Raw genomic sequence first — 26,295 nt, 5'->3', positions numbered from 1 at the left:
GATCAATATCTCCCTACATGAAGCGGGTATATTCTTTCTGATAGTTTCATTCAGAGGTTCTAAGTAGTTCTTTAAGTATTGATGCTACAGCTCAACAGCTGAACGGAATGTATTTGAGTGTAATTGGTTGTACCATATCATGACTTTTATATTTCTTGAAGTCCTCTAAGAGTTTTATTTGGATTTTGTTCTCCTACATCTTTACTTTATCCACTTACCTCTTATCTTGAAATCTAATTCAGGGCTGCTCAAATCTCAGCTTGCCTGTGAATTCCTTGGGGATGATGTCAAGATTCTGATTCTGATTCAGTAGGTCTAGGCTCTAGGGGAAGGCCTGAATGTCAGCATTCCTAACGCACTCTGCGGAGAGGCCCACACTCCTGTTCAGGGCTAGGTGTTGGGAAGTGAGGCTCTAATACTTGTCATAGGAGCACCAAGTGTAGATTCAGGCCCATTGGGTTCTGCCACTCACCAGCGGGGAGACCTTGGGTGAGTTAGATACCTTTTATCTGTCCTAATTTATTCATATGTATTATTACCTATCTAAAAATTTGCAATTAGGAGAATATAAAATAAAGTATATAAAGCACCTCTCAGTATGGCTATCCCATAGAAAACACTCAATAATGGTCTGTTTCAATTATTTCTATTTTCTTTTTGTCTCTCACCCACCTACAATTTTTTATGCCTTTACTCAAAAGAACAGCAAGAAGGAAACAGTTTCGAGGGTCTGTGTAGAGAGAAACCTGGGCAGCAGATGTAACCAGATAATTCTGGAGCAGTTGGAGCCTAGGGAGTAGGACTTTTGTCCTCTGAAGGAGGTAAGCAGAGCTGGTGAGGTCATTAGGAAAAATGACATGAACAAATGTGTCCAATTCTGATAATGGTGAGGAGCAGAGTCTGTGTCCAAAGGGACATCTGTTCTAGATTACTGCTTACAGGCAGGTGAGTTCCAGGATGGATGTTAGCTTTGAGGCCACCTAGAGACAGATGAAACCGGTCCAGTGGGTGCTTCGTTCAAGGTGGACATTGTGGAAGGACCGCCACTGACCCACAGATGCATCATGTAACATCCTGCATTTGTCTGGCTCTCTATTATTTATTAAGTGCTTGCATACATTGTGTCTTGTTCCATCCTTGCACCTCCCCTTTGAGAGAAGAGGCCCTGTTTCTATTTTCATGGCTGAAGACAATGAGATTTAGGGCAGCCTCTACACCTCCAGTGAGGGATAAAGCTGGCCACTCTCAGAGCTTCTGCCTCTAAGCCCAGGGTGCTCTGTGCCCCCTTCCACTAAGAGAACTGGAAATGTTTCAGAAATAGAAGCTGATGCTCAAAATTTACAATGGATTAGTTTGCAGTGAAAATGTATTCTCTATGATTTTGTCTATTGGAAGCATATTTATGTACCCCAACTTTTATCTATTTCCTTTTTCGAAACAGTAGGACAAAATGCAAGAAGAAAAGTGAGATGAGTGTTAATAAAAATTATGGACAAAGTGGTTATGAAAGGGTAATGGAAAACCCTGGGTTGTCAAAGCACTCACAGAGCTTTTTTTAAAAAATACAAGTGAAAGAAAGAGAAATGGACAGCAAGGAAGAGAACAGAGAGCAAAGACACAGTCTGATCCATCATAATACACATCTCTCTTCTTGCTTTTTCTTCTTGTACTTGCCAAATTTGTTTCTTATTATTGCCTCATAAAGAAAGACAATTTTAGAGTTGGATGGTGGTTAGAGATCATTTCTGTACAATGACTCATTTTCCATAGGGGTAGAATGGTCTGACAAAGGCATCCATGAGAACCCCATCTGCCCTTTCCCAGTCCATCTCTCTCCATAATAGAAAGCTTTTCCCCTCCTCTCATCTTTGCTGTTATTCTCAAGGTCAGGTTAAACCCCAAACCCAGCCTAAAACAGTGGTTTATCTATTTAATGCCTTCAATAGTGAAATGTGTTAGCTATTGGTTTTGCTTCTTGTCTGTTGCACAATATTTCTCCAACCGTTTCTCTGGAAAATTAACTTTGAATGCAGGAAGGGACATACTGCTGTGACTGGACCAATTACAGAATTGCATTGTGTTCTTATTAGGTTGCAGATGAATTATGTGATCCAAAGTAGCCAATTAGATTCTTTCACTGAGGTTAGTATAAGCAAAATGGGAGACAGAGAGCTACAAGCGTGAAGGACCTGGCTATAAAGGGAGAGTGTGAGTTGGATGAGGGGCAGCATTACCGAGGAGCTGTTTGTGTCCATGGGCCCAGGACCACCTGAGACCACCTCCACCTCTTGGATAGAAGGGACACTGGTCACTTTAGTTGAGTTGCATTCCACTCACTTGAATCTAAGAGTCCTAACTGCTATTCAATTGCCCAATGGCATTTGAGACAGCAAGCACAGTACCTGGTTTTCAAATCTTTGTCAAAAATTCCAAGGGCTTCTTATAGTCCAAGTTGCATTAACTTCTCACTTAATATGCTCTCATTTGACTACATCATCTTCTTTGGAACTATCCTGTTTTATTCTATTACATATGTTTCCTTGCTAAACCAGAACCATCCAAGTACCATGCTCCAAGTTATTCTCAGAAGTACATTTTGAATAGGCTAAAATAAAGCCTGGGAAATAGCTAATTTGGATGGACAAAAATGAGTGAGAAAGGATGAGGACTTACGAGTGTCCCGACTAATGAGTTTTTTGAGATACCAGCTGTCTCTCGGCCGATTTTCTGCATTGAGTTGATAGAATAATTTGAGTTAACGAGCTTGGTCTCGGAACGAATTAAACTCGTAAGTCAAGGCCCCACTGTATAGGGTATAGTCAGAGAATCATCTTTTCCCAGGGAGACCCAGGCAGAGATGCCCTGTGTGAAATAAAAACAATGACACCTGTGAGGAAGAAGGGGAGTTAACAAAAGCAAGGAGATTAGTAAATAAAGGAACCCTCAAAGATTAACTTTGCTTTCCTCTACATTTGCATGAAAACCATTCCTTTTACATCTTAGAGCCCCTTCATTTTTATATTTATTTTGGAGCTCACATTATTTGAGTATCATTTCACTTGAGCTGTGCAGAGCAGAGAAGTTATTATATCCTGAGACCACGTATGCTAGATATTGAGAACTGTATATTCATATTGCTCAGGTAATATTTATATGAAAGACAATATATACTTTCATATCAATAGATTTGCCTGTAGTTGGCAAGTTACCTTTGCAAAACTGGGTCCCAAACATTATGAGCCACATTATTCCTGCACAGTCTTTTCTTATATGCAATGTCTTAAGCTCATGTAACATAAAAAGACTAATTTATTATGAAAAAATGCAATCTTATTGTGCAAAATGTCTTTTATCTGTTTTACTGTGGTGACTCCAAATGGTTCCATCTGAACTTTAAGTCTATGCTGTTTGGGGTGGGGGAGGATGCACTTTTGTTAATACTATAATTTACTACTATTCTGAGGTAAAGACTTTTTTGGTTTTAATCCTGCAAAATAGGCATTATATATGATTCAAGACATGCTAAATTCTTCAATTTAGTTTAAAATAGCAATTTGGCTTTCATTAAAAATATCTTTTTGTTGGGTCACTTTATATCTTTATGAGGTTAATTAAAATTGTGTAATGGATTTATCCATGTGAAATTTCTGTTTTTCATTAAGATCAAACTTTCAGGTTAAAAGGACATATGGTCATTTAGAGCTAATTTAGTGACATAAAGGAAGGTTTATATTTCCCTAATCCAAGTGAAAAAAACAGGGTATTCATTTACCAGACACACACACACACACACACACACACACACACACACACACACTCATACACAGGCATATACTTGTACACCATAGGAAGGGAATAGAATTATCTAATATATTTTACATTCTCATTAGTCATGTGTTCCTTTTCCATTCATCATGTTTATTTGTTCTCTTTCCCCCTTTAAACACATATTTTGGCTAAAATGGACAGTAGCTAAGGAATGTATACAAATAGAGGAAATTAAATGGATGTATTGTTTCTAAAGGCCATTTAAGCTAGATGAAAGGGTTGTGGGTAGCTCAAAGTCCTTGTTCACTTGGCAATATTTCCCACATGGAGAAGTAACTGATAGTTGAGTGAAAGTGCTAGCTGTATTATGATGTTATTCCCTCTTACATGTGCAGGATTTTTTTTTTAATCACTTTGACTCACCCTTACTTTTGTATGCAAAGGATAAATGTTTTCCAAGATATTCCTGGCTTTCTTGAAGCAGACTTGAGAGAAGAAAGGGGTTGGTCTGAGATCCTGTGTGTGGCAGGGAGAAGAACTAAGGGAGAGGCCCTTAGGAGAGGGCTGAGTTGAAGATGAGTTGGTGGAGAGTTAGGAGTCAGTGACTAAAACTCTGGGGCAACTTAAAGATGCCTAAGAACTGAGTTGAGAGGAGAGTTGCTTTGAAGTATGGCCTGTGAATTGGATCTCTTTTAATGTTCTTCAAGGAACTTAAGAAATGATTTAATTTTTGAAATTAGTTTTGGTTGACGAATTATTTCCTTGAAATTAACTCTGTGTGAAAAAAGGTCCTGGCTCAGATTTAGATATTTTACCTTTATGTGCTTTTGTTTTGTTTTATTCTTTTGGTGTTGATTCTTTCTTCTAATGCAGCGGTTCTCAACCTGTGGGTCGCGACTCCTTTGGTGGCCGAACGACCCTTTCACAGGGGTTGCCTAAGACCATCCTGCATATCAAATATATACATTACGATTCATAACAGTAGCAATATTACAGTTATGAAGTAGCAACGAAAATAATTTTATGGTTGGGTCACAACATGAGGAACCCTATTTAAAGGGCCAGAAGGTTGAGAATCACTGTTAATGGCAAACAAATGCAGATAACTTTATAACTTTAAACATATAATAAAGTTTATTAAATGTATTTGCACTCTCTTATTATTTCAATTTTAATTTTTTAAAAAAGGATCCTTCCTTTTGCTGTGAATCTCCCTAGTGACTCGTTTCCCTCAGACTGAGAATGAACATGGACTTTCTTTACCCATAATGCGCAGGCTTTAACCGAGTACAGCTCTTTGCATGCAAGGTGTTTCTGGAAAAGAAGGGCTGTTTACAAAACCCCAGTACTGAGCTTCTCTTCCCCCTGCCACACCCCATCAGGCCTGCTCTGCAGTCCTCCTCTCCACTCACTGCCTCTGGAACCTCACTACCCTCAAGGTCTACTTTTTGACAACATAATGCCTGTTCCCAAGACTCTCCTGAATCTGCTATTTAGAGTTCCTGAAACTTTCCTTAGTTCGCACTGTCTTTTAACTCTTTACGTTTGATACTCCTTATAGCATAGTACTGCCTGAAACTTATTTTCTCCTTCACTATGTCCCATTCCTCATCCCTTTCCCAAAATGTGGCAATTATTTTCTAAGATTTTGTCCTTTATCTCTGCTGTTCTACTACCTCCCCCAAAGCCACACACACTGGCCATCTCTCCTCCATGGGCCCATATATCTATATCTCTGGTTGTGGAGTAATTAATATCTCAAGTCACCCATTCACATATTCATTCATCTGCATGCCTCAATGAAAACGTTCTCTGTGTCAAGTATTGGGATAGACACTGGGGCTATATTGTCCTTGGAAACAAATAATTAGATTGGCATAATGAGAGTCTATTTAAGAATTTCCCTTCAGTGTTCACTACCAACATTGTTTCTTTTTATTTTAGTTTAACTATTTCCCTGCAGTTTAAGAGATAATGCTTTTTATTTCTCAATAAGCATTTTTAATTTTAAGGCCATGATTGATTTGAAGGTGGCATGACATTAATTGAGATCAATTCCAGCAGTGGCTATTTAGATCCTGTTACTAGATTTAATTTACATTCTTATGTTTTTATATCAGTCACAAGAATTCACCTATTTTAGGATTATTTAAATAATATGAATCATAAGCTTAGACTCCTGGAAAAAAATTAACTCTAAAGTTAGCTCTCAGATATATAAACAATGGATCAGAATTATGACTGCATATGCCTAGTTGTTTATTAACTTTATCAATGTTTCCTTCCATTATTTCCATCCACTACACTATGCTTTGTTCTATCAAAATTCTTACTACTCCTTGTCTCAAATGAACCATTTTATAATTATAAAATTTGTAAATGATTAATCACATTCTGTTGGTATAAAATTTTTATTAAGTGGAAGAATTGAAAAGCTCAATATGGAGTTGCTCATCCATGTTATCCAAATTTGCAATTGGGAGGCCAGTTTTTAAAAGATTCCTGATTTACCACAATGCACTATTTAAAACTAAACATTTCTTCACTCTTCCTCAAGTATGTTAATGCAGGAAATTAGAGATAATCTGATCTAGCATGTTAAAGGTATGTATCTAATTAGGTCAATAAAGATTGATTCTTAATATAGTATGATGATCTTAATCATTTCACTCATGCACAAGAAGAAAGATAATTATTTACCTCCTAAAGTTATCTGGGTTTTTAAGAATGCACAATTGAAACCAACTGAGGCTGAATTAAAATTTAACAGAATATTATGTTTTATTCCTACATTTTTTCATAATAATGTATATGTACATATTTTTGAAATTATAAATTATTATGTAGGTTAAGGAAAACTTTTAAGTATCATAAAAAATCTCAGCATGCAAAATTTAATTTAGCAGCAATTTTACAACAAGAAATAAAGAAAAAAATTATTTTTGAACTCTGTGGAGGTTGTTCTACCTTCTTTTAGGCAAAATATATTTTCTTATTTCCAATTCAAAAATGTAGAAATTTTCTAAAAATGATAAAGTACCATTCCTACACATTGTGAAACATGGAATAGCAATCCCTCCCCCCCCCCCCATGAGGTTCATTGAGTAAGTTGTCTTTGGAGAAAAGAAATGATGATTTTTCATTGGGGCACCTGCTTTGGTTGTAGACTATTCAGGCAATTTAGGACCCAAGGCTTCTCAAGATTTTGTTTCTTTATTTGTTTATTTATTATCAAACATCATATTATAATTTCAAAGGAATTACAGAGCATCTGTTTACGCCAATCATGACTTGACTTCTGTCACAGTTCAGTGCTGCCTAATTTTATTATTACTTAATTTAGATGGTAAGTATTAGTCAGTTATAGCCACTCCCTTCAACTCCATTTTTACCTTCCTATTTGATTTTTTTTTTCTAATTTATTTCTCAAGCTCTAGGGCAGGGGTGGGCAAACTTTTTGACTCGAGGGCCACAATGGGTTCTTAAACTGGACTGGAGGGCTGGAACAAAAGTATGGATGGAGTGTTTGTGTGAACTAATATAAATTCAAAGTAAACATCATTATATAGAAGGGTACGGTCTTTTTTTTCAATAGTTTTGTTCATTTCAAACGGGCCGGATCCAGCCCATGGGCCGTAGTTTGCCCACGGCTGCTTTAGGGTGTGGAGTTGGGGGTCTATTTTTCCTTCTTTTGTTTGTTCTTTTAAAATTAATTAATTAATTGCTCATAATTTTTATATATTTTTATTGATTTTAGAGAGAGAGGACAGGAAAGGGATAGAGAGATAGAAACATGGATGAGAGAGAAACATTGATCGGCTATCTCTTCCATGGCCTCTACTGGGGATCAAACCGGCAACCTGGTCATATGTCTTGACTTGGAATAAAATCTATGAACTCTTGCTCAACCACTGAGCCACACTGGCTGGGCAATTGCTCATCATTTTAATGTAACCCTAATTTCAAAATAATGCCAACAGGCATAGCCTTGATCAATTCTCTCTCTCTCTCTCTCTCTCTCTCTCTCTCTCTCTCGCTCTTAAAATCAATAAAAAATTTCTTCAAAAAAAAATTCCCAGTAGGTATTTTGATGGAGATTGACAAGCTTGGGAAAGACTTAAGAAGAGCTAAAGCAATCATGAAGAAGAAAAAGGCTGTGTTAATTGCTATAGCTTTATTACTTTTAGATATAAAGATGTAATTTAAAGATATAATAATTAAGACAGTGTGGTATTTTTTAAGACAGTGAGGATATCTTTAGATTATTTGGTTGCCTCCTTCATGCACCTGACTAGGGACAGTGATTGAGCTCGCAACCAAGGTATGAGCCCTCGACAAGAATCAAATCTGGGACTCTTCAGTCCGGAGGCTGATGTTCTATCCACTGAGCCAAACCACCTAGGGCAAGGCAGTGTGGTGTTTTATTTTTTTAAATTTATTGAATTACGTGAGCTGAGATTTGTTAATAAAATTATATAGGTTTCAAGTGTACAACTTTATAATACATCATCTATAGATTGTATTGTGTGTTCACAACAAAGTCAAGTTTCCTCCAGTCACCCTCTTCCACCTCCCCTCATCCCTTTTCCCTCTGCTAGTCACCATACTGTTATCTATGTCTATGAGATGTTTTGCTTTTTTTTGCTTAATCCCTTCATCTTTTTTAACCCAGCTCTCTAACCCCCCTCCCCTCTGACAACTGTCAGTCTGTTCTCTGTATCTATGAGTCTGTTTCTGTTTTGTTTGTTTATTTTGTTCATTAGTTCCACAATTAAGTGAAATCATAAGGTATTTGTCTTTCTCTGACTGGCTTACTTTACTTGGCATAATACTCTCCAGGTCAATCAATGCTGTTAAAAAGGGTAAGATTTCCTTCTTTTTTTTTTACAGATAAGTAGTATTCCATTGTTTAAATGTATCACAGCATTTTTATCCACTCATCTACTGATGGGTACTGACTTCTATTCAACTAGCTTTTTGTTGGTTATTCAGATTGATTGTCCTATATTTCAGTTATAATTCCAGTTTGGTTTTGGGAGGAGGTGGATGTAACATCTACCTACTCCACCTCTATCGTGTACCTTTCTTTCTTTCTTTCTTTCTTTCTTTCTTTCTTTCTTTCTTTCTTTCTTTCTTTCTTTCTTTCTTTCTTTCTTTCTTTCTTTCTTTCTTTCTTTCTTTCATCTTTTCTTTCTAAATGGTGGCTTTTTCCCAAACCTCAACAATATTGGCTTTTATTTATTTTTTTTAAATGATGATTTTATATAAAAGTTCCTTTGAAAAAATCATTATGCTTCCTAAAAAATATTTAAAATCCATGTCATGCTGATATCCAACAAATTTAGAAAAACACATAGAATTTTATGGTTTAAAAGACTTTAGAGACCACAGAAATCCAATAATTGCACTACCCTTAAAATAGGTCATGAAACTGAGGCAAGATATGTCACTAAAATTGAATTAATAAGAGTTACACTAACTGAGCTGACAATGATAGTTGTTGGTCATTTCCTCTACCATTTGCTTCTCATAGTCATTTTTCAATAATATGCTATATCATTTATCATAATATTTTTATTATTTACTTATTTTTATTTTTGAGACTATGGATATGAGAAAACACCCTTTGTTTTCCCCTTTCTCCAATATACTATTAATCCTCTTACTAGTATTTGTCCATTCAACAATCACAGAATAAATATTTTCTATCTCCTAGGCATTTTGGTAGGGCCTAGGAAGTACAGGGTCATAACTATATGTATCGCCTTTGGAATCATATACATATGGACTGGAAAAACTTTCAAGGTATGCGAGAAAAATCCTTTCCTGTCCCTTGCTGGTCTGCATTTGGTGCTTATTTCTCTTTGAAAAATGCTTAGCTCAAGAATGCATGGAATGAAGTGTTGGGAAAACAGGGCTGGTGGAAATGGGAAAATAACTGGATTTTCTCTTTTAATACTTACAAGCTTCAAGATGCCCAGAACGCTCTTATTCACTCTTATTACATCCTAAGCCTCTCTATAAAGATAGAAGGCCTGTGTCTTAAAATGGTGATGCTATTCCTGAATTGATGAGCTAATGAGACCTATAAACCTCAATTCATAACGCATGTATATAGGCTTAAATTATGAGATTTTTGAATAAGTCATCTGGTCTCTGTGTAAAAATTATTTCCTAAGATGCTCGGATGCTCATTATTTCCAACTTGGCTTGCTTAAGAGGTAGAACAGGGGTGAGTAGGAGAAAAATGATGACAAAAGGGGTGGTAGTGGGAGAAACTTTTGAGGTGTTTGTGAAGGGTCAAATTTGGCAATACTTCCTGAGGATGGAGTGCCTTTGCTGCTGATGCAGCATGGATGTTCATTTGATGCCTTTTGAATAGATGATCACTAATGTGATTATTGATAGAATTTTGAAGAAAACGGAAAATGCAAAGGGCGTTTCTTTGTATACAGAGTCCTAGGAAATAAATAAGTAAATGATAAAAGAGTAATAGCACTATGATTAATGGGACAGAGCATTACTGAGGAATGACCTTGAGGAACCAATGGTAGAATGAAGTAAGGACTGAACTAGTTGTCAACTCAGCTGTTCCAGCTCTCCTTTCAGTCTTGTGTCCACCTGAGCACCACCTATGTGCTGAGTTTTTCTCTGAGAGACATGTTCAGCACCTGCAGAACCTAAAGCTCAGTGCAGGGGTGCCACACTCAACTTCCTAAGGAGAAACTGAGGAGAGCTCATCGCCCTAAGGCAAACTGATGAAGGGTACTCACAGAAAGTAGCATTTGACCTGGATCTGGAAGAATGAGAAAGATGAGTGTTGAAAACTTCTTTTTTAAGTCAACTTGTGTTTTATTTGATGACTTTATTCACTGTTTTTAGGCTGTGAAGTAGTGGTGGTGGGGGAAACCAGATTGAACTAGTTTGAGGATAAATAAAATATGGAAGTAGAACCATAGTCTGCTCTCTGAAGAGGTCACATATTTTTGTATGCACTTGATTTATTCATGGGTCTCCATAGCATTGTGTAGTTATAGATAGGGTTATTTGTCGACGCGTCTCTCTCATTAGATTGGGGTAATGTACACTATCTGTATTTCAGTACATGCCCAGGGCTTTAGTAGAAGATCTGGCACATAGTAGGTGCTTACTACATGGGCCCTTAATGATGAAATTAAAGCACTCATATTTCTGGGCAGACCATGCTAGGTACATTTTAAAAAATCAGCAACTTCCCATAAATTCCAACTTCTTGCATAAGAAGCCCTTTTCTCCCTTCTTCTCAACTTTTGCTTACTTTCAGGTTCCCTGTATTCTACATCATACAAAAATCTTTCATTTGATATACTTAATTTTATTTGACTATGAACTTTACATAATGTTACCCTTGAGGCACTGTACATCATATTACTTACTGTTGGGTAATCTCAGACTAAATTCTGTGAGAGGAATTTTAAGCAGACGTCAATGGGATATGAAGGTATGGGGAAGAGGGATTTAAAGCTGTTTCATTGTAGAAGATTGTTTGAGCATGGAAAATGACCTACATAGGCGAGGCTGATGTCCCTAACAGAGCTGGTTTCTCAATGAGTGGAATCTTTAATTCCTGCATTGCCCTCATTACTGTTCTCCCTGGCCGGCTCCACAACACTCACTTCTCCGTTGGCCTCCCAGTGTGGTCTTCCCAATGATTCCATCCTCGACTCCTCTCTGTATTTGCTATAAACTCTGACTAATCCTGTCTTTATTTTATCAAACAGTTCTTATTGCCTTCTCATCTTTGATTAAAAAAATATTTTTTTTCCCACAACACATCATTGAAATTTTTATTTTAACACTTGGCAAGATAATGTACTTTTTAATATTTAAAAACTAGGCCTCCCAGGACTTAATAATAACCTACCTGTTTGGGAGACCAAAATTGCATTTTTACAGACTAAGCTTAGCCTGAATCTATAATAATAAAAGCATAATATGCTAATTAGACCAGATGTCCTTCTTGATGACCTTCTGGAAGCAGGGGCTGCGAGGGAAGCCCAGGTCTCTGGTGCCTGCCAGCGGCCGGAGGGAAGCCTAGGTCCCGGGTGCCAGAGGAAAGCCGGTGCTGGCAGCCAGGGGAAGGAAGGCCTACTCTTGCACGAATTTTGTGCATCAGGCCTCTATTATACATACATATAATTTTATCTACCTTAAAGTTTGTACATATTTCATTAAACTCCCTGAACCTAGCAATGTTTGTATTATCTAAAATTTTCATAAAACCTCTGATCCTGATTAGTTTTTTCCTCCCTAAGACACATTCCATTTCACCCTAGTTTTTTGCTCTACTTGTCCTGTTTGATGTTATCTGCAGAAATCCCATGGGGTGTTTGGGCTGCCTGAGTTGGTTCACTGCCAAGGCTAAACTGCATGTTCACTAGCTATGTGTCCTGGTAAGTAAGTAAAAATGTGGCTTTTGAGTTGAAATAAAAAACAGGATAACATCCCTCCCCTACAGCTTCACCTTCATGTAATTCCCCATGAGCATGGCTTGGGCCCATAGGAGTATTTCCACTTCAAGGCAGTGACATCTGTGGACACTTGAGTCAGTTAAACATTGTGTGAAAAACGCAGCCTTTACCTGAAAAATAGAATGCAGTGATTAGCTACTACATGCAAGGAGCTATGAATTTTCTCATATGTAGTGGCATAGAAAAAGATATTGCTGAATACAGAGATGACACTAAAGTAAGGATTACAAGGAACAAAAATTGTAGCTAGACCTTAAAGCACTCCAGCTCTGTACTTACATACTACTCTACACCAGTAGCAGGCTTGGTCTTAACCTTTGCACTGTGGCATTTGAGTTCTTCAGTTGGGGTATTTAATTGAAGGTAGGTGGTGGGGTAGGTTGTAAAGTGTACTTTCCTATAGTGGGGGTTTATTTCATGTTATTTGAAATGTCCCCTGGAAACCAAAGAGTGTGTCAAGGCTTACTTCTCCATGCGGCCGCTGTGAGGAATGGAAATATCAGAGTCAATAATATTTACTGAACGGCCACCTAGGAAACTGCCATATAAATGAACATGTAGATAAGATTTTTTTTTTTTAAAAAAAAGTCCTCGCATTCCCTTTAAAGCAGAAAGCGCCTATTGAAGAATCTAATGAACAACAAATATGCCTTGTGGGCAAAATGTTTACCCGAGGAAACAATTTGAAAATAGCAACAATTACTTGTACTTATAAACCAATAAATTGGCAAGTGTTTCTAACTTTTCACATGTTCTTCCCACTATGACACTGTCAGTGCCTTATGAAGAGTACAGACCTTGCCTCTCCCCAGAGAGTTTACAATCAAATTCGGGATAAAACCTACATGGCATAGGTGAGTGCCTCATCACATGCTAATTTCTTTGGTTCATTTAATGTGTTCTAGTATTTTAATCTGGAAACATCCTAAGTGCCCATCAGTAGATGAGTGGATAAAAAAAGCTGTGGTATATTTATTCCATGGAATACGACATGGCTGCAAAAAAGAAGGAACTCTTACCCTTTCTGACAGCATGGAGGGACCCGGGGATTACTGTGCTAAGTGAAATAAGGCAGTCAGAGAAAGACAAGTACCATATGATTTCACTCATATGTGGAATCTAGTGAACAAAATAAACTGACAAACGAGATAGAACCAGAGGCATGATATAGGAAACAGACTAATAGATGTCAGAGGCGCAGGAGGTGGGAGGACTGGATGAAAAAAGGTTGAGATTAGCCAAAGAATATACATGGCATAGCCCATGTGTGATGAAGGCCAGAGGGAAGGGAGGGCAGCGGCTGGGTGGAGGTGGGCAAAGTGAAAATGGAGACATCAATAATAGTGCCAACAATAAAAAAATAAAACGAAAGAAAGGGGGAACAGTACATAAATAACGTATATTATTATTATTGCAAAACACGTTTATTTTGTATCAATAACTATTATCTAACAAGGATCCAGGTAAGAGGACATAAAATTTTAAAATGTCAGCTGTTTTTCTATTTTCTCAAAGTAAGATACACATTCTTTTGGAAAGCTTCTCTAGAGTTGTCCTAGTTAGTTAAATATCTTTTCTTTGGGGAATAGAGCAATGGCTCCCAACCTTGTTTTTGGCGCTGCCCCACCTAAGCATCTCCAAAATCCTGTACCCCCTCCCCCAACATATAATTCTTATTATTCACAAAGTGAACTCCTATTCATGTGGAGGAATCTTAAAGGGCCATTAACTTGGTCTAAACAAACTTCCAAACAACATGGCATCCATGAAAGAGAAAAATAAAAGAACAAAAGGACAGTTTAAGTACTGAGGAAGAAATCACTAAGAAATTGTTAAAAAATAATATGAAGTGATATGAAAATATAGCAAATAAAGTTTTAAAACATATCATAGAAGATTGAAATGCATAAATATATCACAATATATACTTATATACTGTATAAGAGGCCCCTAGAACCAGGCAGTTAAGGAGAAAGAATTGATTTTTATGAGGAGCTCTTAGAAGAGGAACACATTTTTGTATAGATCTCGGTGGACCTAACCAAAAAGGACCCCCACCCCCAGGAGAAAAGTTAGGCTCAGACTCAGTTAATGACTTGTTCTTAGTATTTTGATTTTAGTATTTTGCAGCAAAACTAGCTTTGCACACCATGACATTGAGGCTGGAAATCATTGGAAGACTCAAGTCATTCTTGCTGTACCATGCTTTGGGGAACAGAGGATGAAATTAGAAAACAATAAACGTAGAGTCATATTTATTCTCCACTATTAAAAGCTTGTCAAGGATATAAAAAGAATGTCTTATCTCTAGTCCTGGACAATATGGCTAGATTAGTCAGGCATCTTTCCGTGCCCTAAAGGGTTGCCAGTAGGATTCGTGATTGCCGGGTTGTAGGCTCGATCCTTGGTGGGGATCCTCCAAGGATATATATATATATATATATATATATATATATATATATATATACTAATAAAAGGGTAATATGCTAATTAGACTGGATTGACCAGACATCTTCCAGATGTCCAATGTCCTCCTAGACAAAGCCATGGCGGCAGGGGCTGAGGCAGAGGCGGTTAGGGGCAATCATGCCGGTAGAGGGGCAAGCAGTTATGGGCAAGATCAGCCCAGCGGGGAGCGATGAGGCCAGTGGGGGAGCAGTTAGGGGCAAGATCAGTCAGGCAAGCAGAGGTGGTAAGGGCCAATCAGGCCAGCACGGGCACAGTTAGGGGTGATCAGGTCAGCAGGGGAGCAATTAGGGGGATCAGGGCAGCAGGCAGAGGTGGTTAGGGCGATCAGGCAGGCAGGAAAGCAGTTAGGAGCCAGCGATCCCAGATTGCAAGAAGGATATCTGACTGCTGGTTTAGGCCCGATCCTGCAAGATTGGGCCTAAACCAGCAGTCAGACATTCCCTGAGGGGTCCTGGGTTCCTGGGTTGGAGAGGGTATAGGATGGGCTGAGGGACACCCCCTCCATGCACAAATTTTGTGCACCAGGCCTCTAGTGTAATATATATACTAGAAGCCCGGTGCACAAAAATTTGTGCACTCGGGGGGGAGGGGGGTCCCTCAGCCCGGCCTGTGACCTCTCGCAGTCTGGGACCCCTCGGGAGATAACGCCCTGCTGGCTTAGGCCTGCTCCCGGGTGGCAGAGGGCAGGCCCAATCCCTAGGTGCAGCCCCTGGTTGGGCTCAGAGCAGGGCTGATTGGGGAGTTGGGGCGCCGCCCCTGTCATGCACAGAGCAGGGTGGATCAGGAGGTTGCGATGCCACCCTCAGTCATGCTCAGAGTAGGGCTGATTGGGGGGTTGGGGCACCGCCCCCTATCACACTCAAGGCAGGGTCGATGGGCAGGTTGCAGCGCCACCCCCTGTCACGCACAGAACAGGACCAATCTGGGTTGGGTCGCTGTCCCCTGTCACTCACAGAGCAGGGCCCATCAGGGGGTTGGGGAGCCCCCCCCCCCATCAACTCACAGAGTAGGGCCGATAGGGGAGTTGGGGCACCGCCCCCTGTCACACACAGAGAAGGGCGGATCAGGGGGTTGGGGCGCCGCACCTTGTCACACTCAGGGCAGGGCCGATGGGGAGGTTATGGCTCTACCCCGTCACACACAGAGCAGGGCCCGTGGGGGTGAGGGGGTTGGGGCGCTGCACCCTGTCACACACAGAGCAGGGCTGATCAGGGGGTTGGGGCACCATAGCCTGTCACACACAGAGCTGCAGGGCAATCAGGGGGTTGGGGAGCTCCCCCCTATCAGGCACAGAGCAGGGCTGATCAGGGGGTTGGGGCGCCTTCTCCTGTCATGAACAGAGCAGGGCGGATAGGGAGGTTGTGGCCCCGCCCCCTGTCACACACAGAGCCGCAGGGGAATCAGGGGGTTTGGGTGCTGCCCCCTGTCACGCTGATCCCAGTGCTGGGAGGCATATTACCCTTTTACTATATAGAATAGAGGCCTGGTGCATGGGTGGGGGCTGGCTGGTTTGCCCTGAAGGGTGTCCTGGATCAGGGTGGGGGTCCCCACTGGGGTGCCTGGCCAGTCTGGGTGAGGGGCTGAGGGCTGTTTTCAGGCTGGCGGGTGACTGAAGCTCCCAACCGCTCCTTTTTTTCTTTTTATTCTGGGCCAGCTTTAGCTCTGAGGCTCCAGCTCTTAGGCCTCCGCTGCTGAAAGCAGGTTTCTGGCCTTTGTTTACCTTCTGTATTTGAAACAATGTTGTGATCCTGCTGGCTGAAGTCCGGCGACTAAAGCAGGTTTCTGGGGTTTTGTTTAGCTTCTATATTTGTAACATAGTTGCTTAGAGTTGCAGCTCAGAGGCCAGCAGTCGCAGGCGGGGAACGTTGGAGTCCTCCGTCACTGAAGCAAGCAAGCCTCATGTTCGCTTCCAGCTGCCTGGCTTCCGACCGCCATGTTGGCTGGAAGTTAATTTGCATATTGCCCTGATTAGCCAATGGGAAGGGTAGCGGTTGTACGCTAATTACCATGTTTCTCTTTTATTAGATAGGATATATATATATATATATATATATATATATATATATATATATATTACAGCTTGACATGATCTATTTTTTAAAATGTCTTATCTCTATTTTCAGTAGCTAGTCTGGTTCTCTATGAAGTGTTGGTTAGTGTCCCTTGACTCTGGTTATTCACTTACCCTCATAATAACTGTCTGCAGAATTAGGCATTTGTACGTACATTTTTCGGCATGATGTATTTTCAATAACATGAGTTGCCCAATTCAAATAAATACCAACTTTCAAAAACATACTTCACAGCTCACTCCATAGTTCTCTCAATCAAATAACTATAACAGGGGAACCTAAACTCCACAGTTTCCATAATCACCACAAAGCATGCATCCTGGTTTTTAATGCAATTGGGGAAACCCAAAGCTCTAAGATCATTAAAATCTGGGAGACTTTTTAAGCCTTAATTACATTTTTTATTCCAGTAATAATTGCTTCTTTTTAAAAAATCTCTAGAACTGTGGCTTATGGTGAGTTCTGAACAAGCAGGAGCATCTTGAATCACGGCACTAAGAGCCATAGGACTGTGTAGTGCTGGTTCAACAGCAATGCTAAATGGAAGCAATAAGTGCAACAATGTTTGAGGACTGATCTGACATTCCAGTTCTCTCTATCTAGAGTTTGGAAGTACTACTAATCACTTTTGAACTACATCAATCTCTGGAGTACTTAGGTTTGAAAGAACATATCAAGAAGGAGCTATTGAACTTCTTGTTAGTAAGGTGTGACATAGAGCATTGTGATAGTAAGTAATTAGTTGGGGAGGGGTTCCAGCTGTAACTTTATATGTTCATCAACCTGCTGAAGAGGGTTATGCTTGCTAAGTATGATGATGCAAACTGATAAGATTTTTGACATTTTTGACAATAGATGAGGAAGCTGAAGTTCAAAAATGGTTATGACATTTGCTTAGTTTCACATGACTAGACAGTTATTGTGCAAAGGCTACAAATTCCTCTTTGACTCCTGATCTAGCACACTGTCCACTCCTATGATAGGGCTTTATTGAGGTAGTCTGAGATATTGATATCATTCATCAAGACATGAGAGATTTGAATAGGTAGGATCGTGTGTGTGTGTGTGTGTGTGTGTGTGTGTGCGCGTGCACACGCGTGTGTGTGGTGTATGCTTTCTGTGAGCACACATACAGGAACTCATTTCAATCAAAAAATTCTTTTTAAAAACATAAAAAGTGAAGTCCATAAGAGTAGGAATGAATATGGTGTATTTGTTGGCTTTATAGATCTCAGTCTGAACTCTTCATTAACTTTCTAGCCAACTTTGACTAAGAAATATAAATACTCAGGTCTTAATTTATAATTAATAAATGAATGTGATTATACTACCTAGGTGTTCTTTTATGCTTAATTACAGGCCCCTTTAATGACTGTAATTTTTAGGACTCTACCTCTACTTTATTATTGGGAAATAAACTGAACTGAATTTGTTGAATTGTTAGATGTGGGGCTTTGAAATCCAGACAGAGACTTGTGTTGTGAGCAGAGTAATGATAAAATGAAAGCAGCATTTTAACTAGAAGATCAATCTGGTAAGGATATGCTCTGATAAATGGCTACATCTGAATCAACACATATTGCATAAAGCAAAAGCTATTTTAGTAGGTGACCTTTAAACGTGGTTATAAGTATTGGAAATCTGGTGTTTTAGAAATATATATAGTTTCAACTTCTACAAAATTCTAGAATTTGGACTGGTGAGATTAACTGCCAGGAACGTCCTTATGAGTTAACAGGCTGGACCAAGGCAAGGAGGAGATGTATGGTGAGAAATACTCAGGCTGAATAAGAGAACCACTAAAATCGTGTTAATGGGAAACATCAAAAGTTTAGATCAGCCTGACTAGCATGGCTTAGTGACTGGACATCAACCTAAGAAGGACATCAACCAGGAGGTCATGATTCAATTCCCAGTCAGGGCACATTCCCAGGTTTGGGGCTTGATCCCTAGTGGGGGGACATGCAGGAGGCAGCCAATCAATGATTCTCTCTCATCATTGATGTTTCTATCTCTTTCCCCCTCTCCCTTCCTTTCTGAAATCAATAAAAATATATTTAATAAAAAAGCAAACAGAAAAACAAACAAAAAATTTGGCTTGAACTTGTATGCATATATGCATAAGTCATGGTCACAGACAATGGGGTGGTCCTGAGGGTTAGGGAAGGGTTGGGGGAGGGGAGGACCAGAGCAGGCTGGAAGAAGTTTATAGGGGAAAAAGGAGGACCTATATAATACTTTCAACAATAAAGATTTAAAAAATAATAAAAAATAAAGTGGCTATTTGAGAGCCTCTGCTCCAGGGAGTGTGTAGTAGCAACCAGATGAATATTAAAATGAATCAAGCACATAGCTGAATGCTACTAATGTGGACTAGTTGATAATCTAATTCTGCACATATTATTGTCTAAAAATTTTGATGGTCAAATACAAAAAGTATTGAAATGTACAAAAATGATGGCAATTCTGAAAATTTGTGTCAAGATGGCTTGATCATCAGGTCAATAATTTGCTTTCATCTAATCCAAATTCTTGTATAGCATCTCAGGATGTCTTCAGTTTTTCCAAAACAAGTGTTGAAAAGAAAAAAAATGTTATGATGATTATATCTAAATTGTCTTTTCATTTGTGGAGAACAAATGTCCCCAGTGTATTATTTTTAGAAAATAACTTGCAAAGAGCAGCCTGAAAATGCTACCCCCTAATTTAGAAACAGCACCAAAAAAACCTATAAAAATATACCCTTTTTTTTCTGAGAAAAAGGATTACATGATCAGTTTATGAAAACATATTTGACGTTATAATTATAGTTAAATTCAAGTGTACTATGCATATGCATGAATTTGGTACCCAAACCAAAAATGATACAATGTGCAATTTGTATTTACTTGTTGAAAATGACACATTACTTTTATATAATTATTTAAAAGTAAATGGAAGCATGTGTAACATTCTTGTTTGGAAAAAATGAAATTTGTCCTTAAATGTTATGAACATTATTAGATGACACTTAAATAAATGTTCTAATATAATATTGAATAATTTTACTGACCTATTTTTAAGTTATGCTGTATATTTTGTACATAATACATCAAAGTTTTAGAATTAGTTTTTAAATCAAAGTGTTTAAAAGGTAACTATGTTAAACTTTGAAGAGCAACCCTTTAACGGATCAAAAATCTTTTGAATTCAGATCAATATATTTCTTCAGACATGCAAAGATAAATAATTAAATACAAGAAGATAGAGATTCCAATTAATAGTAATGTTTGCCATGTACCTTTTCTTTAGTTAATGGAGTAAAAAGCTAGAAAAAATGAATTGACTTCACTAAAGAGGTAGAAAAATTGAACTGACTTTACTATTACAGAAATCATTCAAGAAACCAGAAAGTAATGTATTTATAAAGGTGCATAGAGGAATAAATTCAAATGTATTGCCTTTCTCAATTTGGGAGGGAATTGGTTCAAGAAAATTTCCTGACCCCTGAGTAATCTGAAGAAGTCTTTTCTCCCTGTACAGATTTCACTCAGTTTTTTAATGAATTTCAACCAATGTTTATTGAACTTTCACTAAGTGCCAAGCACTGGGATAGTAGAGAATAAGAAGATCAAGAACAAAAATATTGCCTGTTTTATGAGGGTCTGGGTTCAAGTGTGGACTGATGTCCCTTATCTGTATTTACAGACGGAATGTTTTCATTAATTTACCCCAGAAACACTGGGGGACTATCATGACACAGGCATTGTGTTTGCCACAGTTATGAAAGTGAGAGTTAGCACAATGATCCTATATAATAAAAAGCCAATATGCAAATCAACCAAATGGTAGAGCGACCAGTCGCTATGATGCACACCGACCACCAGGGAGCAGATGCTCAACGCAGGAGCTGCCCCCTGGTGGTCAGTCGCTCCCACAGCTCCTGGGCTCATGGCTGAAGAGCACAGTAGCGGAAACCTCTCCTGCCTCCGCTGCAGTACTAAGGATGTCTGACTAACAGCTTAGGCCCACTTGGGCCTAAACCGTCAGTTGGACATCCCCGAGGGCTCCTGGACTGCAAGAGGGTGCAGGCTGGATTGAGGGGATGAATTTGAGTGCACAAATTTCAGGCACTGAGTCTTCAGTAATAATATAACATTCTAGGCATCGTGCTAAGTGCCTTACATACATTCATTATGCCATTTAATTGGATGAGGAAAATATTTATAGCACCCTCACTTTAGAGATAAAGGAAACTAAACACTGTACTTTTACACAATGTACAATTTAGTGGGGAAGTCAGAAAATGAATAATAATTGATAATCTGGTGTAGATTGTGATGAGGTTATCTCTGAAGAATCTCAGATAGTCCATATAAAGAGTCAGTCAAAATACCATAAGCCTGCCAAAGAAGGATAGTGATTCTGTTATTAGTTTATTTATGACTTAAACACATGTTGTTAGCATATCAAAAGACTATAAATATATTTCTAATAATTAATTCTAAGGATTTAATTCTATCACATTGGGGGGAATTTGCTTTAATTTGATAAAAAATGTTGAATAAAAACATCAATAAAATATGAACATCAGTCTATGGTGTCAGTGACTTAGAAAGTAGAAACTAGAACTTCAATTTCTTTTAAATAGATGCAAGTCACAAGAAGAAAATAAATTTAATAAAGGATTCTACATGAAATTGTTTTGATGATTTATTTTAGTAACACATCATCTATTAAAACAAGATATTACAGGGCATAATGTCATACTTCGTATATAATAGGCACTCAATTAATACTTCTCTATCACCTGTATTTGTTGGCTTGGGCTACCAGAAAAGAAACCAAAAATTATGGGGCTTAAACAAAAGAAATGTGTTTTCTCACACTTTCGGAGGCTGGAGGTCTAAGATCTAGGTGTTGGCAGCCTTGGTTTCTCCTGAGGTCTATTTCCTTGACTTATAGATGATCATGCTGTCATTGTGTGTTCTCATGGCCTTTCCTCTGTGTGCATACTTCTGGTGTCTCTTTTTCTTCTTATAAGGAGACCAGTCTTATCTGATTAATAGAGACCTATAATTCATGTATGGGTGGGGTCTGGCCGGCCCACCCTGATCAGGGCCGATTGGGCTTGGCTGGCTGCAGGGGGAAGGGACATGGGTGGTTGGCTGGCCAGCCCTGCCCCCTGGTCAAACTCCCGGTCAAGGGGACAATTTTCATAGAGGGGACAATTGGCATATTAGTCTTTTATTATATAGGACTAGAGGCCCGGTGCATGACATTCATGCACTGGGGGGTGTCCCTCAGGCCGGCCTGCACCCTCTCGCAGTCCGGGACCCCTCAGGGGACTTCCAACTCCTGGCTTAGGAATGGGCCTAAGCTGGCAGGTGTACATCCCCTGAGGGGTCCTTAGAGCTGCCATGAAGGTGGAAGAGGAGGTGAGACTGGGTGCTGTGAACTTGGCTTCTGGCTGAGTGGCGCTTCCCATATGGAAGGACACTGACCATCAGGGGGCAGCTCCTGCTCAAGAGTCTGCCCCCTGGTGGTCAGTGTGCATCATAGTGACCGGTTGTTCTGCCATTTGGTCAATTTGCATATGAGGGTTTTATTATATAGGATGGCCCCACTCTTTTGACCTCATTTAACATTTATTACTTAATATGCATTCAGTCATTCTTTTACTAATTCAATGATGGTACACTGTTCCATTTCTGATAGGCACTGTAATATGCCTGGGTAAACAACTGTACAGAGCTTATATCTGCCTCTGGAAGTCCAGAGAACAGAGGAAGGAGCTCACTGAGGCCACCTGGCCAGCCTGGAGTATCTGCAAAAGCAAAAGCAGAGGGATCCAAGGCCAATGCTCTATCCTAGGGAAGGGAATGAGTCAGGTGAGGAATAAGGATACCAGAGGCAATGGGTGTAGCATGAGTTCTTACTCCTGTGGTGAGCTCCCAGAATGTTCAATAAATGCTAATGCTGAGTGGGACCACAGAGTGATGGAGAGTGGAGACTCTGGAGAGGTAATGTTGGCCATCATCATGTGCTCCTTTCAAGTCATTTTGAAGAGCCATCTGCCACTGAAGTGATTATTAGGGAACACTCTTTGAAAATTGTCTTTTCATAAGCGGTTTTAACTAATAAAAAAAGCAAGGAATTTGACATAGAGCATGAGGTAGAGAAAATTATTACATGAAGGGAAAAGAAAAAGGGAAATAGGATGGTATGAGTTACCACCGAACATATGATTAATGGTACTTTGTGCTTCTCTTTGCATTGAAGAAATCATTCAGCTACAGCCACCAGAAGCGTGGCTGCCTATCCAGAGAGAAAGCTGAGTAGGAAATGCTTGATTCTACTGTTCCCTTGTAGTGTGCTCAAGATTCGTTCTATAGAGTACTATGACATTGCTGTCTCCTAGATTAAGCAGATGTCCATTTACAATAAGCATTTTAGGTAGGAAATTGTCTGAGAAGTGGTTTTTAAGATGTCTCTAGCTAAAATTTCTGCAGAGAAAACTGAAGAAGCTTCCATGGGAAAGCATGGTGTTCCAAGCTTAACAAGACGGAATTCTGCACACTGTTTTGCACACTTGTGTATTCTCTGAAATCTGCTCTGTGTCCCAGTAGGGATTTCCTGAGCAACCCACACCTGCTGTGGAAGGATCTGAGGCCAAGACCAAGTCTACATGGCCCCAAGCTTTTTGAGGAGTCATGGTATAAAGGCATCATATTGTGACTGATCGGATCAAGACAATACGCTTTCATAACATGCAATATTAGCCTTTCTGAAACCGGATACAGTGTAATTTAGAAATTTCAATACCCACATTGTTTTCTCCATTCAATAGCTGAAGACATGAAAACCATAGTTAGCAAGTAACCAATTTAGAGATTTTTAACAAGTAAAAAGAGAATAGACATTTTCATCACCATACAAAGATTTATGGTCATTACTGATTACTGAGATAAGAAAATACTCTCAAGTATGAAAACTGGGTAATTTGGAATCCATTTTTTCAATGCTTTCAGCCTTATTTTCAAGGTTCCCATTAGAAACATATACCTACTCCTTTTGTATTTTCTAAAAATTACAGGGCTGCAAATGGGAAAATTAAGCACCAATTTTTGTTTCTGTCATGTGGTAGGGCCTGAGAATGAATAATTAATCTGTATTTATAATTTATAAAGAATCAACAATTATATACATTATTCAGTTTTTTATTATAATGAATACAGAAGTTATTTAAAGTCAATAGAGAAATAAAACTTACCTCAAAAGCTAGTTTTGCTTTAAGCTTGATTGATGAATGTTGTAACAAAATGCTATTTTCGTTCTTGAATTATTGAAAGTATGAGCTGAAGAGCTATAGAAACAGAAAACTGTGCTTATGAGTTTTATAGAAGCAGAACCTGAAACTGCAGAGTATATTTTTGATTATTAACTATGCTTTCATCTTTGTTTATTATGAGCTTTAAAATGACATAATTGTGTGTTACGTTGTTCTAAACAAGGGTTTCTGAACCTCACCATTACTGACATTTTGACCTGGATAATTCTTTGTGTGGAAAGGGAATGCTGTGTACTGTAGGATGTTTAGCAGCATCTCTGGTCTCTACCCACTAGACCCCAGTAGTCCTAATTCTGACAACCAAAAGCATCTCCAGACATTTGTCAAATGTTCCCTGGAAAAGGATGCAGGTTTACCCTGAGCATAAAAATACTAAGTCTAAATGGAGGGAAAATCATATTTAAATAATTAGTATCCTCCCATCATTTTACCTAAACATTAAAAACTGAAAGCTGTAGGTAAACAAAAATTTCATCCCAACTGGACAAAAGCACTGAAATGTATGGACTCAGTTGCTTTAAGATCTAGTTGTATCCACTCACAACCCATTTCTCAGGCCCAGAACTTCCTCTTCGCTCTAGAAACTCTTAGTACATAACTATATGGATAGAGTCACAACATGTTCCAGATTTTGTTAGTCCCCGAGCTGTTTAAATTTAAAAGCTGCTTTTTGACGTAAAAATCTTTTGTAAGGCTATACTCCCCGAATTTCCTCTGACACTTTAGTGTAACATTTCCTTAGATATTTGGTTTTAAGGAATTCCCCATGTTCTTACTTAATCTTCCTTTTTGTTAAACAGGCATTCTCCCCCCTCTTCCCTGGGATGTTGTTTTTTACAAATTATTGTATCGTAGTTCTGCCAAAAGCATCACCCAAAAGGGATTTTTCCTAGCAAACCAATATCAAAATACAGACAGAGATTATTATAATTTGAGAGTTGGCATCTTCACTTGCTCAAGGGGTCTTACTGTTAAATCCCTGTGTTTTTTTTGTTTGTGTTTTTTTGGTGTGTGTGTGTGTGTGTGTGTGTGTGTGTGTGTGTGTGTGTGTGTTTAGTAAAACCAGCCCTGAAGTGGGGTTGAGAAATGCATTAGTAATTGGTATTCTAGTAAAGAATATTTGCATGTAAGTATCTCACACTGAGTTGTGAGTGTAAAGGTGGATTTAAAGCAAACACTGGCAGCTCAGTCTTAGCACATTTAGTCTAGGTAGCTGTACCAGAATATGCTGATAAGAAAACAGTGCACCAAGTAATTCAAAAGTAGTTCAGAAAAAAACTGCATTCAGTGAAAAAAAAATCTCTATCAAACTATGCAAGAAAGACAATATCAGGCCCGGGATATCTCATTTAAAACATTGAAATAAGACAATCATCTTTTAAAAGAAAATGAAGTTCACTTTACAAGTATAGGTGAATGAAATACAAGAAAGTGAGTTTAAACTCCTTAGAGTTTAACATCTATGCCTGACATTTTTTTTAGAATTTGACATTATACTCAACAAAGAAATTCAGGTGCCTTTTTAAATTAAGAGGAAGAAGAAAAATGTGCAGACACCTAAGTGCTTGCTACTTGAGAAGACCATGGAAAATAGGAAATAAAGAACATTTCCCAGATGAAAAACGATCTGCAAAGAACAAGGCTGTCTGTGTAAGATTAATAAAGGGTCTCAAAGAGCATGGAGACAAGCTACAGAAGATCCCCAAAGATGTGTCAGAGTTACTTAAAAATATATCACACAAGTCCACAATGCATGATAGAACAGGAAAACAAGACACATGCAAAATCCCCTTCCGAGACCTAATCACTCAACTACCATGCATGTCATATCAATCCTTTTAACCATGTAATAGTCATTGCAAGGCAAAACCCTCCAGACATAGAAAATGAGATCACACCTATTTTACAAAGCCAAGAATAAAGCCCAATTGCATAAGTACCCTACAACTTCTACAACCGAGTAGAGACAGCGATCCCCAATAATCACTTGTGAGTCATGCTTTTGTGGTTGTACAAAGCAAATGTACAAACAAAAGAATTCTACTTTCTATCTGATGCATGAGAACTAGGCAAGCATGTGTGTGTGTGTGTGTGTGTGTGTGTGTGTGTGTGTGTGTGTGTGTATGTGTATCTGGGGGAAATGATG

Source organism: Myotis daubentonii, chromosome 2, assembly GCF_963259705.1.
Source record: "Myotis daubentonii chromosome 2, mMyoDau2.1, whole genome shotgun sequence".
Lineage (NCBI taxonomy): Eukaryota > Metazoa > Chordata > Mammalia > Chiroptera > Vespertilionidae > Myotis > Myotis daubentonii.
Note: the sequence above shows the minus strand (reverse complement) of the source record.